This window comes from Prionailurus viverrinus, chromosome D3 (genome assembly GCF_022837055.1).
Source record: "Prionailurus viverrinus isolate Anna chromosome D3, UM_Priviv_1.0, whole genome shotgun sequence".
Lineage (NCBI taxonomy): Eukaryota > Metazoa > Chordata > Mammalia > Carnivora > Felidae > Prionailurus > Prionailurus viverrinus.
Window position 1 is genome coordinate 64,399,685 of NC_062572.1, and position 18,609 is coordinate 64,418,293.

The window sequence follows — 18,609 nt, forward strand, 5'->3', positions numbered from 1 at the left end:
ATGCACAGGCAAGCATGTGTATATGAGTCCTGATTTTTATATCTGGCTAATACAGAACAGAGGCCACGTTAGGTGGATATATCTGGATTATGAAACTAGATACGTTTGTTGTGTGTAAATTTGGGAAGAAAGAGTGGACGTGTTATTTTATGAGTACCCATGGTTGTATGAGAACCCATTGGCTCTCTATGTGCATCTTCATTTGTATAAGTACTAGAATATGAAGAATGAGGGTGAGTAGTAGGCTCAGGATATGGTATTTGAGTATATTTTTTCAGATGAATGGAATAGGCAGACAGTAACTTTCTTGGTATAGATTGGCTTCCCTTATCATATGCAGGAATTTGGAAACTTGGATCCCAGGCTCTTAGCTAAACTAACCATACCAAAAACACTTTGATCCTTATGCTTTTGCAATTCTCTAGTTGTTAATAAAGTTCCTTGCCTTTTTTTGTTTTTTTAGCTTCATTTGCAAAATGGAAAGATGAAGCTATTTGAGCTCTAAAGATCTCTGTTTTGCTTATTCTCATATTCTAAAACAAAGAGCTTGAAACCTATTCTGTCATTCTTCTGGCAAAATAAAAGCACAGCTGCTAGGAATTTACCCAAGGGATACAGGAGTGCTGATGCATAGGGGCACTTGTACCCCAATGTTTATAGCAGCACTTTCAACAATAGCCAAATTATGGAAAAAGCCTAAATGTCCATCAACTGATGAATGGATAAAGATGTGGTTTATATACACAATGGAATACTACTTGGCAATGAGAAAGAATGAAATATGGCCTCTTGTAGCAATGTAGATGGAACTGGAGAGCATTATGCTAAGTGAAATAAGTCCTACAGAGAAAGACAGATACCATATGTTTTTACTCTTATGTGGATCCTGAGAAACTTAACAGAAGACCATGGGGGAGGGGAAGGAAAAAAAAAAAGAGGGCGGGAGCTAAGCCATAGAATGCCGGAGTCCAGCTCCAGCAGGTCCAGGGGTTCCCAGAGGATGAACCGCATCGGTGAAAAAGCGAAAATAAAACAAAAATAGAATGGACACAGACAACAGCAGTGTGTTAGACTGGCCTCTTTATTGCAGCAAGCATGGCATTATATTTGTTAGCAAATTCCTTGTAGCATGCATTATCTATGTTTCTCGGCATTACCTAATTCTAAAAATGTTCCTTTGTGTGATCACCCATAAAGGAACAACATAGTTATTTTCTTGTAACATTCCCTCCTACCCTTACAAGGTCATCTAGCTCACAACACCTCAAGTGGAATGTTTTACAAGGGCGTGACTTCTAAATTGTTGCTTTGTGTGATTTGTGGCACAAGGAACAAAGTATTCACTTTGGGGTGCAGGAGGGAGCCAGGAGGGCCCTGAGAACCCAAGCCTTATGTGCTCCAACAGAGACAATGTATACCTAGCTAGGAACTAAGAAACCATTCTGTGTCTTAACCCACCCAGTCCAGTTACATCTGGAATGCCTCCTGGAGGCCAAGTGGGCCTAGGGTTGGAGTAACTTGTATCCATAGATACATTCCTTTGTTGATGGAGTGGGGGTTTCAAACCCCTTTGTCCACCTCCTTGGCTGGGAAATATATGGGGCTATCCTTCCTTTAGATAGAGGAGTCTTTACAGGGTGTGGCAAGGGCTGGATGTAGGGCCGTATAATTTCCCTGTGGAATAATTTCTTCAATTATTATTGAAGAAATAATTCTTTCCTCAATGGTTCTTTTCCTGGGGGGCCTGTAGTGGGCAATTTCCCAACTGACAAATCCCCAGGTACTTTCATTGGTAGGGGGGCTTCCCTGACCAACGCTAAGGCCAAATTACATAAAAGCAGGAGTACAAGAAGCTTCACTTTCGGTGGGCTGCCATGCAGTCCCGATCCGTCCACCACCCGGGCCCTGCCATCAGGCTGGTTGGATAGCTCGGCTCCCAGCAATAAAACACTCTTAAAAACTGAGAATAATCTGAGGGTTGATGGGGGTGGGAGGGAGGGGAGGGTAGGTGATCGGTATTGAGAAGGGCACTTGTTGGGATGAGCACTGGGTATTGTATGGAAACCAATTTGACAATAAATTTCATTACACACACACACACACACACACACACACACACACACACACACACACACACAGTTCTACCTAACATCTTCATCACCATGGTGGCCACAGACTTTGATTTGCCTGGGGCAGTCCTGATTCCTGTCTGCTGTGCTGGGATAATTATTAACGGGGCCCCTTTTACTCTGTTAAAATGATAATATACATGATCATTCTCCTGATAGCAGACATTTTTCCTAGTCCTATTCTCTTTGTAACCCTCATGAATGTTCTCTAAATAAGGGCACATTATGGAGGCTTTGCTGAGCCCTATAGGCAATTTGGTTCCCTTTTCCTTCCTGCCCTGACAGGTGATAAATAAATAAAACAAATAGCCTCTCAGGAGCTGTTGTCAACTTTGCTCCTATCCAGCCCCAATTTGAGGTGTTCTTTGTTCCTGTCCCCATCACTCAGGCCTTGAAAGCTGATAGATTTCTGATTTCTTCCTTGAAACGTGAGATGATAAATAAGACTGCACGCTTTACTGCAAGGGCCAAGGGAGAGAGCTATAAAAAAGGATTGTCCCATACAATGGACGTTATTTAACGGGTTTGGCCTTTTGTGTGGGGGAGAAGTAGGGTCCTCCGTATAGTATGATTTCAGGAGTTTGGGGAAATTTTCTTCCCCACAGGACTGATGGATGGATGGCTTTTAACATTTTTTGAACTAAGGACAACACATTTACTTCTGCAATAAGAGAACTGTTTGAATTATAAACAGTTCTGGGGGGCGGATTTCAGTGACATCCAGACTGAGCCTTTGCCCACAGCTACCTAGGTCCCATAAATAGAAATAGAGTGCTGGTACCTGGGAAGGTAACAGTTCTTCTGTGCTCTGAGCTAGTTAGGGACACATCTGAAATATTGTGACCAATGCTAGGTGTCTCATAAGTTCTAAAAATGCCCCACACCAATGTGTTACTGTTTACAGTGTCATCTCTTTATTACAGTGTGCTTGTTTTAGTTTTTTAGTTTTACTACTCAGGATGCTTCTCTCTCATCACCCCATGGATCTCAGCACACCAAGGACGAGGGAGTTCTGAGAAAGCTGTGTGTGCGTGTGTGTGTTGGAGCTGTAAGTGTTAGGGTAAGGATGAGCATGTTAGTTTGAATATTGAAACACTGTCAGAGGGTTGCCTCCAGTAAGCTCTGGTGACAGCATTGGGTGGTCTGGAGCAACACAAAATAGTGCCCAATGCAGCACGCAGAGTCTCCTATAACCTTCCTGAGTTTTGCGTCTACCCATTTCTCTCTGCATTGCCTCAACCCTAATAATAAATTGATTGAGCGTTTTACATGTAATATTTAGTTCTCATAAAAACCTTAGAAGGGAAAGTCAGTCCACATGTTATAAATGATAAAAGTGAAGCTTTGACAGGTTAAATAACTTGCTCAAGATCATACAGTTAATATGTGGGAAAGCCAGGAGTCAAACCCACACTTTTTTTCTGCCTTGTGTTATTTTTTTTCTGTTAACTTCTTATTTTCACCTAATTTCAGACTGAAGAAAAATTTGAGGAAAAAAAAAAGGGCTGGAAGCCCTCCACACAGATTTTCCAACTGCTAACATGTTGACATATTTGCTTCATCATTTTTGTTGCCTCTCTGTGTTACAGACATGCTGTCTTTCTACTCTGAAATACCACAGTTTATTTCCTAAAAATACGGAATTTGTTTATACACCCCTAGTACAGTCACTAAAACCAGGATGTTAACATCGTTAGAATAATATTATCTATATTACCTATAGACCTTAGTCAGAATTTACTTTTTGTCCCAATTATGTATCACATTCACTTCTATGTTTCTTGAGTATTCTTTAATTTGAATCACTTATGCATAAAAAGTTATTTTATGACATTAACTTTTTTAATGTTTATTTTTGACAGAGTACAAATGGGGGCAGAAAGAGAGAGGGGGATGAGGATATGAAGCAGGTTCTATGCTGACAGCAGGGAGTCCAATGCCGGCCTTGAACTCACGAACCGTGAGATCCTACCCTGAGCCAAAGTCAGACGCTCAACTGACTGAACCACCCAGGTACCCCTCATGACATGAACTTTTAAATAAAACAAAAAATATACTTAAAAACTTCATACAGGTCAGTTATTTTATAGAATGCCTTCCAATCCGGGTTCGTTTGGTGTTTTCCCATACCTAGATTCAGGTTATGCATTTTGGGCAGGAGTACTATAGAAGCCAGAATGTGTTCTTAGTGCATTATATCAGCAAGTACATCATCTGGATCTATCCCAGGATTGCTAAGGTTAACTTTAGGATGGTGTCTTCTAAGTGATTCCACTGTAAAGTTACTATTTTGCCTTTATTTTAAAGTTTATTTTGAGAGCCATCAGAGAGAATCCCAAGGAGGCTCCACACTCTCTGTGCAGAGCCTCATGTGGAGCTCGAACTCACAAACTGTGAGATCATGACCTAAGCCAAAATTGAGTCGGATGCTTAATGTACCGAGCCACCCAGGTGGCCCATTAGTTTTGCCTTTATAACCAGTAAGTGTCTTGTCAGAAGATACTTTTTTTTTTAACATTTACTTATTTTTGAGAGACAGAGCATGAGCAGAGGAGGGGGAGAGAGAGAGAGAGAGAGAGAGAGAGAGAGAGAGAGAGAGAGAGAGAATGAATGAATGAATGAATGAATGAATATCCCAAGCCGGGGCTCCAGGCTCTGAGCTGTTTGTTAGCACAAAGCCTGATGCAGGGCTCAAGCTCCCTAACCACGAGACCATGACCTGAGCCGACGTCGGATGCTCAACCGACTGAGCCACCCACGTGCCCCATCAGAAGATACTTTGAGGCTATAAAAAGTCCGGGTACTCTGATATTTCAAACCCTCGTAGGTGAAATGACCAGCACTCACTGATGATTCTTGCCTGAATCAGTTATAGTTAAGGTGATTACAAAATGTTACTTACCTAATTCTAAGATTCTTTCTGCATTTATTAGTCATTCTGTAAAGAAGAAACTTCTTTCTCTGTCTTTCCTTTCTTAATAATAAAATTGGACTTAGGGATTCTTATTTAAGAAGTTATAATCCATTTCTCCAGCCACAGCTCTGGAATCCACCATTCCCTAAAGAGCCCTTGTCCTTCCTAGTGGAGAATGCATTTGAAACCTGAATTGGGGCATTAGGTTTGTAGAGTCTGGACTTGAAACAATACGGTGATCAGTGTCACCAAAACATTCTTGTCCCTCTTCTGGATTCTGTGACAGCACACTGATGATGTCCTTGGATCCACCTGACTTCAATTTGTCTTCCACACTGTAACATAAATAGTTGGTTGATTTGGGTTTATTGTTTTTGTTTTTAATGTTGTCATGATCTTGTAAACCATGTCCTTCTAAGACCTCTTTATGGTATGCTTTTGCAATAGAAAGTGAAAATCCTTAATCTACTTCTTGAAGCCTCTCTAGCCGCTTCTCACTCTGCTCTCTTCCTTACTGTCCATCCTCCAGGATCCTTTGTCTTGCAATAGCCTAAAAGTCCATTGTCCTCTTCGTCTAGAGCTTGCCTGTGCTCACCCGTCTATCTGAAATGCTCTCAGCCCCAAGCCTCTGACCTGTCTCCATCCTCAGATCTGTGCTCAATTGTCAGTTCTTGTGCCTTCAGTCTAGAGCAGTCTCTCATCAGACCCTATTTCTTTATCTCCGTTTGTAGCTATGCACTCAATACTGTGATGCTTTGATTGAAGTCTCTTCCCTGCCCTTCACTGCAAACTCCATTGTTACTATTGCATCCCTAAAAACCAGGACAAAGTCTGGCACATAGTAAGAGTTCCATATAAGTTTTGTGAAGAAAGTACGTACTCCCTACATGGAGACTTGGGTTGATTTAAATACTTTTGCATTGGCGATGCTCAGGTTTATTTTCTTTTTAGTTTTTGTAATCATCTTGAAATGATCATATAATGGTTATGATGAGTAGTTGCAGAAATATACTAAAATGTAATATTTTTATCAATACAAAGGTGAAATGTATTATTCTGTGTTTTCAATAATAAGGCAAAAGTAATTTGGCTTAATCAGGCTTTTGACTTGAAAGAGATGGATATTGTAACAGATCTTTGCGGAAACAATTAGTGGTTCTAAGATGAGTTTTACAATGGAAATAATTGGTCTTTTTTTAACATATAGTGGAGGATATTACTTTGGTTACCATTGATGTTGAATTCTCAGAATGATTGTTAGAAAGATCCTAGTATTTTGAGTCAATAGCAGTTAACAGTATAACTAATAGTACAATACTGTATTAATATAATAGTATATTCAATTATACTGTTGATAGTATTATATTAATATTAATTAGTTTTTAATAGTATATATCATGAATTAGTAGTATAATAATAGTTACAGTATTAATGGTATATTCCCAATGGTATAATTTTCTAAGCAACATCCGTGTCCAAAAATCATTGTGATGTTTCTAGCTAATTTTTCCCATGATAAAAATCAGGCTATATTTATCCTCTCAGACTTGTTTGTTCATTCTACTACCTTGTTCAATCTGCTACCTTGCCCAGAGATTATGCCAAACAATTGTTATCTATTCAGTTTTACCTTAAAATTGATAGGGAGGGTAGTTTGTTTGTACTATACCTAAAAAGCCTTTTTCCTTTTTTAAAATCTTATTCTGGCACTATCTCTAAGGTTTTTTAATTTTCTTCCAGACTAATTTTTAATAGACTAGCAATCCACAGATGAGATATAAAAACTCATATAAAAGGTGATTAAAATATAATGGAACATTATTCATTTTCACAAGTATCCTGAATTCCCATGGCAAATTACCACATTTTGCAGTTTTAAAATAGGGCAATGGAGATGCAGTGAGTAAAGAAAAATTTGCATTGGTGATAAAAGTTATACATATGCATAATACCCATAAGAAAGACAATTACTGCAGCCTTACTCATTGGCCAGTGGGCATTTGTCTGATATGTACTTAGGTTCTGTAAAAAGCCTGGCTCATTAGCCAAATGCTATCTGATGAAGACACTTTAAGGATTAGGAATGTGTTGGGGCATTCGTTGTCAGGCATCCTAACCAAGGTCTTTGTCTTTAAGAGTGTTGGAGTTATTTTCCCTAAATTGGAACTTGGGCCTTCAAAGGAAGCTCCAAAGCAAAGACAGGAAGGGAATGTGGATTCTATTCAGTTGCTGTGTTGAGAATGACTGTTACCTTGAGACAGTTTTTTTTTTTTTTTTTATGAAATTTATTGACAAATTGGTTTCCATACAACACCCAGTGCTCATCCCAAAAGGTGCCCTCCTCAATACCCATCACCCACCCTCTCCTCCCTCCCACCCCCCATCAACCCTCAGTTTGTTCTCAGTTTTTAAGTCTCTTATGCTTTGGCTCTCTCCCATTCTAACCTCTTTTTTTTTTTTTTTTCCTTCCCCTCCCCCATGGGTTCCTGTGAAGTTTCTCAGGATCCACATAAGAGTGAAACCATATGGTATCTGTCTTTCTCTGTATGGCTTATTTCACTTAGCATCACACTCTCCAGTTCCATCCACGTTGCTACGAAAGGCCATATTTCATTTTTTCTCATTGCCACGTAATATTCCATTGTGTATATAAACCACAATTTCTTTATCCATTCATCAGTTGATGGACATTTAGGCTCTTTCCATAATTTGGCTATTGTTGAGAGTGCTGCTATGAACATTGGGGTACAAGTGCCCCTATGCATCAGTGCTCCTGTATCCCTTGGATAAATTCCTAGCAGTGCTATTGCTGGGTCATAGGGTAGGTCTATTTTTAATTTTCTGAGGAACCTCCACACTGCTTTCCAGAGCGGCTGCACCAATTTGCATTCCCACCAACAGTGCAAGAGGGTTCCCGTTTCTCCACATCCTCTCCAGCATCTATAGTCTCCTGATTTGCTCATTTTGGCCACTCTGACTGGCGTGAGGTGATACCTGAGTGTGGTTTTGATTTGTATTTCCCTGATAAGGAGCGACGCTGAACATCTTTTCATGTGCCTGTTGGCCATCCGGATGTCTTCTTTAGAGAAGTGTCTATTCATGTTTTCTGCCCATTTCTTCACTGGGTTATTTGTTTTTCGGGTGTGGAGTTTGGTGAGCTCTTTATAGATTTTGGATACTAGCCCTTTGTCCGATATGTCATTTGCGAATATCTTTTCCCATTCCGTTGGTTGCCTTTTAGTTTTGTTGGTTGTTTCCTTGGCTGTGCAGAAGCTTTTTATCTTCATAAGGTCCCAGTAATTCACTTTTGCTTTTAATTCCCTTGCCTTTGGGGATGTGTCAGGTAAGAGATTGCTACGGCTGAGGTCAGAGAGGTCTTTTCCTGCTTTCTCCTCTAAGGTTTTGATGGTTTCCTGTCTCACATTTAGGTCCTTTATCCATTTTGAGTTTATTTTTGTGAATGGTGTGAGAAAGTGGTCTAGTTTCAACCTTCTGCATGTTGCTGTCCAGTTCTCCCAGCACCATTTGTTAAAGAGGCTGTCTTTTTTCCATTGGATGTTCTTTCCTGCTTTGTCAAAGATGAGTTGGCCATACGTTTGTGGGTCTAGTTCTGGGGTTTCTATTCTATTCCATTGGTCTATGTGTCTGTTTTGGTGCCAATACCATGCTGTCTTGATGATGACAGCTTTGTAGTAGAGGCTAAAGTCTGGGATTGTGATGCCTCCTGCTTTGGTCTTCTTCTTCAAAATTCCTTTGGCTATTCGGGGCCTTTGGTGGTTCCATATGAATTTTAGGATTGCTTGTTCTAGTTTTGAGAAGAATGCTGGTGCAATTTTGATTGGGATTGCATTGAATGTGTAGATAGCTTTGGGTAGTATTGACATTTTGACAATATTTATTTTTCCAATCCATGAGCAGGGAATGTCTTTCCATTTCTTTAAATCTTCTTCAATTTCCTTCATAAGCTTTCTATAATTTTCAGCATACAGATCCTTTACATCTTTGGTTAGATTTATTCCTAGGTATTTTATGCTTCTTGGTGCAATTGTGAATGGGATCAGTTTCTTTATTTGTCTTTCTGTTGCTTCATTGTTAGTGTATAAGAATGCAACTGATTTCTGTACATTGATTTTGTATCCTGCAACTTTGCTGAATTCCTGTATCAGTTCTAGCAGACTTTTGGTGGAGTCTATCGGATTTTCCATGTATAATATCATGTCATCTGCAAAAAGCGAAAGCTTGACTTCATCTTTGCCAATTTTGATGCCTTTGATTTCCTTTTGTGGTCTGATTGCTGATGCTAGAACTTCCAGCACTATGTTAAACAGCAGCGGTGAGAGTGGGCATCCTTGTCGTGTTCCTGATCACCTTGAGACAGTTTTTAAAAATTGTGGTGTAACAGTTTGTGGTATGCTTAGTAAAGTATATAAAGTACATGAATATTATGGGTAAAGCTCAATGAATTTTTATACCTATGCACTAGGTAATCAGAAGATAAGGCACAAGACTCTTGTATGGTTCTTTCCAGTTGGCAACCTTCTCACCCCTCCCCACTGCTGCCCCGTATCCACTACCCTGGCTTCTTTCATATACTGGTATCATACATGATATATATTTTTTGTCTAGATTCTTTTATTCAGCATCAGTGTTAAATGTATCTGTTCTTTTTAGCATATAATGTTGCATTCTATGAAAATAATACCATTTGTAGGTCATTTTCTCATCAATGTTTGGATTACATCCTGGTTTTGGTTATTTTAAATAAAGCTATTATGAATGTTTTATATGTCTTTTGGTGGCCAAATGAATTCATTTCTCTTGGGTATATATCTAGGAGTGGAATTTCTATGCCAAAGGGTAAGTCAATGTTAAATAGATACTGACATAGTCTTCCAACTTAGTTATTTCCTTATACACTATTGTAGGAAATCTGTGAGAGTTCCAGTTACTTCAGGTTTTGTTGACATTTGGTCTTGGCCATCATCTTACTTGTAGCTATTTGCGTATGTAACATATTTTTGTGAGTAACTTTTTTAGATTTTCACATGGTCTGTGACTCTAGCGTTTTTACCCTCACATACAGCATTTTTTTTTTTTTTTTGCTATCTTCATATCTTAGTCCTGGCCGCCCTCCTTGATGTCACTTTTTCCAGTGTGCTCCAGTATGTTTGTTTGGAACTGTGTTCTGCCTGTACCACCCTGGTTTTATTTTTATTACTCTTTTTCTAGCACTGAAAGCTTTTAGTCAGTCATATATACCTCAAAAATAAGGTAGGACAACTAAAATGTATAATAAACATTATTACTGCTCACTTCTTTAATTAAAAGGCTATGTATATATGTGTGTGTATGTATGTATAACTGTGATTTTACTATGTATTATATTTTTTTCTTCAGGCTTACATATTAAGAAATACATAGTAAAAGTACATAGAGTAAAAAAAAAAGTGCTACTTTATGCCAGTACCACCTGCTCTAAACATTGCCAATTTAAGATCACTGGAAAGAGTCGTATTGATATTTATACAAATCCAAGTAGTCATGTTGATATTTATACAGATCCAAGTAGCCCTTAAGTGATGGTTAGGCTTTGTGTCACTGATCCAAAAGCTCATTCCAATGAAAGGAGGTGGGGCTACTTAGGTATTTTGAGTTACAGTAGCCAAACTAGGAAAAAAAAAAAAAAAAGAAATGGGAGTGAAGACTAGGTTAAGTAGGACATATAGGTAGTGGAAATAGCATCAGTTACAGCTCATGGGGGATCAAGAATCTGAACCAGATTCACACATTTTCGTCAAACTTTATTGTTGGGCATTGTCTTTGTGTCCACATTTGTTTTATGTCTCAATAAGGAGAGCATATTGAACATGATTGACTTTGTCTCTGCAGATGCGAGGGATCTTAGAGCCTTGGTGACATCTTAATGACTATGAATTCTCAGTGTTCTGTACTAAAGATAGACACGGAAAAATGAAGAGTTCACACTGAATTTATAATGACGAGGATTTTCACTGGATTTTTGAAGTAAAATTGCTCCATTTGGTTTTCTTGCCTTCTGCTTCTTTCTCTTAATCCACTGAATTGAAGAAAATACTATTTGTGAGCTCTGATTATTTCAGTTCCAGTTAATTGAAGCTTTATCATCATTTGCTAATGAATGTAGTTGCTCATGGTGGGAGACAGCTTAGAAATAAGATGAAAATCATAAAATCAAACAAGAATACATAAAATCCATATTTTGTCATGACTTAGTAACATCTACTTTATTAGGTAAAAGCAATAAGTTCTGAACTTATCCCAGGACTAAAAGAACTGGCTTAACCAAGGTGGTATGTTGAGAAAAAGATTGTAAGTCCAAAGGCCAGAGTCCAAATTCCAGATTATGACACTGGGTATGACATTAACTTTTCTTGTGAACCAATTTCTTCTGCCTAAAAATGGAAAAAAGTAGTAATACTTAAAAGTTATGATGATAAAATTAGAAGATGCACTTAAGAGTTGTGTGAAGCATGCAAACTTAGGACAACAAGGGGTGTCATTATGTGGGATATCAAATGGAAAGAAACATGGAGTGCATGAGGGGGTGGGGTGGAATGGGATGTGGGTGTACTGTCCTTACTGTGCTCCTTTGAATGATCATATGTATAGATAGGAGATGATGTGTGATTCAGTAATCAGTGAGTTACTCAAAGTCTCCTTGAGCTGTTTGATGGGAAGCAGCTGGGCTCACCTTCCCAATTTCCATCCTAATTGCTTTGGGTATAATAAACTGAAGCTCACCTGTTTAGGGGTTATATCTGATGAGGGAAACATTATCTTTAAGTTATCTGATTAAGCATAATTCAAGTGAGAAAAACTGTCCATCAGTGACTTGTTCTAAGGGCTGAGGGAAGCCCTGGTTTTGCTTATAGCCCAAAACAGGGGAAGATTGGAACAGTGCAGATTTCTAAGAGAGGAGGAAAGAGGATTTTGTGCATTGTAAAAGAATACGGGCCTGCAAATCCAGAACTGTGGATTTAAGCAACAAGGAAGTAGGTGACCTTGGCAAAGTGCATACTCTTCTTTTGAATTCATTCCTATGTGTAAAATGGGTGGGTGGTCCTCACATTCTTCATCTTTGTCGACTCTCCCCATACTTAGTGCCCTTAGGATGTCTTCTTGTCCTCTACTAAATTTACCAGGAAAGAATTTAAAGCTGTGAGCCCTAAGGTACAAATAACCAATAGGGTTTCCATTATAAAGGGGATGGGAGTTTTAAGCTAAGGGAATGAAGCTGTAGACTTCCAGGCATTAATGAAAAGGTAGGGAAGCTATTTGGGAAGCAAAAAGGAACTTTCTGGTAGCCTACAATCATAACTTGGCAGTAACTGTGCTTCTTATGCTGTCATCTGGCACAAGTGGAAAGATAAATACGGAAAAAGCAATGGGCCTGGGTAGTTCATCACAGTATGCAGGTCCTCTATGGATGCCAAAAGAGGCAGATGAACACCGTGGGAAAAGGACTTCCCTCCCTGCCCTGCTTGTCCTGAGTGTGTCTCTGTGGGTTCCAGGATACTTTATTTAGGCTAAACATCCCACTCTGTAATTCAACAGATCTATGCAATTCTACAAGAAAAGAGGCTTGCCTGAGTGCATTTAGTCTCTGGACCACTTAGAAGCTTACTAGAAATGCAGAGTCTCTGACTCGCTGAATCAGAATCTGCATTTTAACAAGATCCCTAGGTGATTTGTGTGCCCATGAAAGTTTGAGAAGTGCTGAATTCATACATCGAGACATTTATTCCCCAGTAATTAGAATCCCTGGTGAGTGTCACCAAAGGCCCCTTTCCCTAATTTAAGTGGTTCTTCTTGCAATGCTGTTTTTGTCCTCTGGCTACTAATACACGGTCATCAGATCCCCCAGGCCCACTCTGAATCGCTGTGGAGCTCGGCTATACATATTTAGTTCTTTTAATGTTTGCTCATAAATCAAGTCCTGCATCCCCTTAATCAATCCAGCAACTCTCCACTGAATTTGCAGCAATTTGTCAACATCTTTCTATATCTGAGAAGCTCTAGGCCTGAATGTAATTTTCTATGAGGGGACACAGGTATTATTTACAGGATTTAAAAGTCCTTTAAGATATGTGATCAAGGCTAATAATGAAACAAAGTTGAAGGCAGTGTATGTGCAAAGACTCAACAATCAGATGGAAACCCACTTGATAGTAGCATCATTATGATGGTTGTCATCATCATAAATTACAATTAAAAAGATAGCCCTTAAACACAGACCATGTAGCCTAAGTGCCAAGGATACAAAGAGGTATAAGATATGACCACATGCCTTGGGAAAGTGCATACGTGTATATACCATGTGCAAAATAAGTGGTTGAAACCCAGTAGAGGGAGAAGGGTTACTAGAGATCAGGGATCTTAGGAAACATTTCAGAGAGGCCTTAAGAACATGTAAAGATGTAGACTAATGCAGAAAAGCAGAAAGGACGTTCTGGGAAGATAAAAGTATGATCCTAAACAAAATGTTGACTCTCTTCTTCATAGAATCTCTACCTCCCATATTCTGAGACCAAACGTTTTTCTCTGTACGTTTTCTGTACCCACCAAATATTCTTCAGGAATAGGCATTACTTTAAAAAAATAAGTGATGCCTTATGAAGCAGAGAAAAATACATAATTTTTTTTATTTTTTATGTGAAATTTATTGTCAAATTGGTTTCCATACAACACCCAGTGCTCATCCCAACAGGTGCCCTCCTGAATGCCCATCACCTACTTTCCCCTCCTTCCCACCCCTATCAACCCTCAGTTTATCCTAAGTTTTTAAGAGTTTCTTATAGTTTGGCTCCCTCCCTCTCTTTTGTTTTCTTTTCATCCTTCCCCTCCCCCATGGTCTTAAGTTTCTCAGGATCCACATAAGAGTGAAAACATATGGTATCTGTCATTCTCTGTGTGACTTATTTCACTTAGCATCACACTCTCCAATTCCATCCATGTTGCTACAAAAGGCCATAATTCATTCTTTCTCATTGTCAAGTAGTATTCCATTGTGTATATAAACCACAGTTTCTTTATCATTCATCAGTTGATGGTCATTTAGGCTCTTTCCATAATTTGGCTATTGTTGAGAGTGCTGCTATAAACATTGGAGTACAAGTGCCTGTATGCCTCAGCACTCCTGTATCCATTGGGTAAATTCCTAGCAGAGCTATTGCTGGGTCATAGGGTAGTCTATTTTTAATGTTTTGAGGAACCTCCACACTGTTTTCCAGAGTGGCTGCACCAATTTGCATTCCCACTAACAGTGCAAGAGGGTTCCTGTTTCTCCACATCCTCTCCAGCATCTAGTCTCCTGATTTGTTCATTTTAGCCACTCTGACTGGTGTGAGGTGATACCTGAGTGTGGTTTTGATTTGTATTTCCCTGATGAGGAGTGACATTGAGCATCTTTTCATGTGTCTGTTGGCCATCTGGATGTCTTCTTTAGAGAAGTGTCTATTCATGTTTTCTGCCCATTTCTTCACTGGGTTATTTGTTTTCCAGGTGTGGAGCTTGGTGAGTTCTTTATAGATTTTGGATACTAGCCCTTGTCTGATATGTCATTTGCAAATATCTTTTCTCATTCTGTCAGTTGCCTTTCAGTGTTGTTGATTGTTTGCTTTGCAGTGCAGAAGCTTTTTATCTTCATGAGGTCTCAATAGTTCATTTTTGCTTTTAATTCCCTTGCTTTTGGAGATGTGTCAAGTAAGAAATTGCTATGGCTGAGGTCAGAGAGGTTTTTTCCTGCTTTCTTTTCTAGGGTTTTGATGGTTTCCTGTCTCACATTCAGGTCCTTTATCCATTTTGAGTTTATTTTTGTGAATGGTGTGAGAAAGTGGTGTAGTTTCATCCTTCTGCATGTTTCTGTCCAGTTCTCCCAGCAACAGTTGTTGAAGAGACTGTCTTTTCTCCATTGGATATTCTTTCCTGCTTTGTCAAATATTAGTTGGCCATACTTTTGTGGGTCCAGTTCTGGAGTCTCTATTCTATTCCATTGGTCTATGTGTCTGTTTTTGTGCCAATACCATGCTGTCTTGATGATGACAGCTTTGTAGTGGAGGCTAAAGTCTGGGATTGTGATGCCTCCTGTTTTGGTCTTCTTCAAAATTACTTTGGCTATTCAGGGTCTTTAGTGGTTCCATACAAATTTTAGAATTGCTTGTTTTAGCTTCGAGAAGAATGCTGGTGCAATTTTGATTGGGAATGCATTGAATGTGTAGATAGCTTTGGGTAGTATTGACATTTTAACAATATTTATTCTTCCAATCCATGAGCATGGAATGTTTTTCCATTTCTTTGTATCTTCTTCAATTTCCTTCATAAGCTTTCATTAGTTTTCAGCATACAGATCTTTTACATCTTTGGTTAGCTTTATTCCTAGGTATTTTATGATTCTTGGTACAGTTGTGAATGGTATCAGTTTCTTTATTTGTCTTTCTGTTGCTTCATTATTAGTGTATAAGAATGCAGCTGATTTCTGTACATTAATTTTGTATCCTGAAACTTTGCTGGATTCATGTATCAGTTCTAGCAGACTTTTGGTGGAGTCTGTCGGGTTTTCCACGTATAATACCATGTCATCTGCAGAAAGTAAAAGCTTGACTTCGTCTTTGCCAATTTTGATGCCTTTGATTTCCTTTCCTTGTCTGATTGCTGATTCTGGAACTTCCAAAACTATGTTAAACAACAGCGGTGAGAGTGGATATCCCTGTCGTGTTCCTGATCTCAGGGAGACAGCTCTCAGTTTTTTGCCATTGACGATGATAATAGCTGTGGGCTTTTCATAAATGGCTTTTATGGTGTTTAAGTATGTTCCTTCTAATCCGACTTTCTCGAGGGTTTTTATTAAGAAAGGATGGTGAATTTTGTCAAATGCTTTTTCTGCATCGATTGACAGGATCATAGGGTTCTTATCTTTTCTTTTATTAATGTGATGTATCACATTGATTGATTTGCGAATGTTGAACCAGCCCTGCATCCCAGGAATGAATCCCACTTGATCATGTTGAATAATTCTTTTTATATGCTGTTGCATTTGATTTGCTAGTATCTTGTTGAGAATTTTTGCATCCATATTCATCAGGGATATTGGCTTGTAGTTCTCTTTTTTTTCCTGGGTCTCTCTCTGGTTCCGGAATCAAAGTACTGCTGGCTTCATAGAATGAGTCTGGAAGTTTTCCTTCCCTTTCTATTTTTGGAACAGCTTGAGAAGGATAGGTATTTATCTCTGTTTTAAATGTCTGATAGATTTCCCCTGGGAAGCCATCTGGTCCTGGACTGTTATTTGTTGGTGGATTTTTGATAACTTATTCAATTTCTTCACTGGTTATGGGTCTGTTCAAGTTTTCTATTTCTTCCTATCTGAGTTTTGGAAGCGTGTGGGTGTTTAGGAATTTGTCCATTTCTTCCAGGTTGTCTGTTGGTTGGCATATAATTTTTCATAGTATTCCCTGATAATTACTTGTATCTCTGAGGGATTGGTTGTAATCATTCCATTTTCATTCACGATTTTATCTATTTGGGTCCTCTCCCTTTTCTTTTTGAGAAGCCTGGCTAGAGGTTTGTCAATTTTGTTTATTTTTTCAAAAAACCAACTCTTGGTTTCGTTGATCTGCTCTACAGTCTTTTTAGATTCTATATTGTTTATTTCTGCTCTGATCTTTATTATTTCTCTTCTTCTGCTGGGTTTGGGGTGTCTTTGCTGTTCTGCTTCTATTTCCTTTAGGTGTGCTGTTAGATTTTGTATTTGGGATTTTTCTTGTTTCTTGAGATAGGCCTGGATTGCAATGTATTTTCCTCTCAGGACTGCTTTCGCTGCATCCCAAAGCATGTGGATTGTTGTATTTTCATTTTCATTTGTTTCCATATATTTTTAAATTTCTTCTCTAATTGCCTGGTTGACCCATTCATTCTTTAGTAGGGTGTTCTTTAACCTCCATGCTTTTGGAGGTTTTCCAGACTTTTTCCTATGGTTGATTTCAAGTTTCATAGCATTGTGGTCTGAAAGTGTGCATGGTATAATCTCAATTCTTGTAAACTTATGAAGGGCTGTTTTGTTACCCAGCATGTAATCTATCTTGGAGAATGTTCCATGTGCACTCAAGAAGAAAGTATATTCTGTTGATTGGGGATGCAGAGTTCTAAATATAGCTGTCAAGTCCATCTGATCCAATGTATCATTCAGGGCCCTTGTTTCTTTATTGATCCTGTGTCCAGATGATGTATCCATTGTTGTAAGTGGGGTATTAAAGTCCCCTGTAATTACCACATTCTTATCAATAAGGTTGCTTGTGTTTGTGATTGTCTTACATATTTGGGGGCTCCCGTATTCTGTGCGTAGACATTTATAATTGTTAGCTCTTCTTGATGGATATATCCTGTAATTATTATATAATACCCTTCTTCATCTCTTGTTACAGCCTTTAATTTAAAGTCTAGTTTGTCTGATACAAGTATGGCTACTCTAGCTCTCTTTTGACTTCCAGTAGCGTGATAGATAGTTCTCCATCCCCTCACTTTCAATCTGAAGGTGTCCTCAGGTCTAAAATGAGTCCCTTGTAGACAACAAATGGATGGGTCTTGTTTTTTTTTTTTTTTTATTCATTCTGATACCCTATGTCTTTTGGTTGGCGCATTTAGTCCATTTACATTCAGTGTTATTATAGAAAGATACGGGTTTAGAGTCATTGTGATGTCTGTAAGTTTCATGCTTGTAGTGATGTCTCTGGTACTTTGTGGTCCTTGCAACATTTCACTCAGAGAATCCCCCTTAGGATCTCTTGTAGGGCTGGTTTAGTGGTGAAGGGCTGGTTTAGTGGTGATGAATTCCTTCAGTTTTTGTTTGTTTTGGAAACCTTTATCTCTCTATTCTGAATGATAGACTTGCTGGATAAAGGATTCTCAGCTGCATATTTTTTCTGTTCATCACATTGAAGATTCCTGCCATTCCTTTCTGGCCTGTCAAGTTACAGTAGGTAGGTCCGCCACTAGTCTTATGGATCTCCCTTGTAAGGTAGAGCCTGTTTATCCCTAGCTCCTTTAAGAATTTTCTCTTTATCCTTTTATTTTGCCACTTTCATTATGATATGTTGTGCAGAAGATTGATTCAAGTTATGTCTGAAGGGAGTTCTCTGTGTCTCTTGGATTTCAATGCCTTTTTCCTTCCCCAGATCAGAGAAGTTCTTAGCTATGATTTGTTCAAGTACACCTTCAGCCCCTTTCTCTTCCTCTTCTGGAATTCCTATGATACAGATATTGTTCTGTTTTATTGCAACACTTAGTTCTCTAATTCTCCCCTCATACTCCTGGGCTTTTTTTTTTTTATCTCTCTTTTTCTCAGCTTCCTCTTTTTCCATAGTTTTATCTTCTAATTCACTTATTCTCTCCTCTGCCTCTTCAATCCGTGCTATGGCCACCTCCATTTTATTTTGCACCTCATTTATAGCATTTTTTAGCTCCTCATGACTGTTTCTTAGTCCCTTGATCTCTGCAGCAATAGTCCTCTATGCTTTTTTGAAACCTAGCGATTAA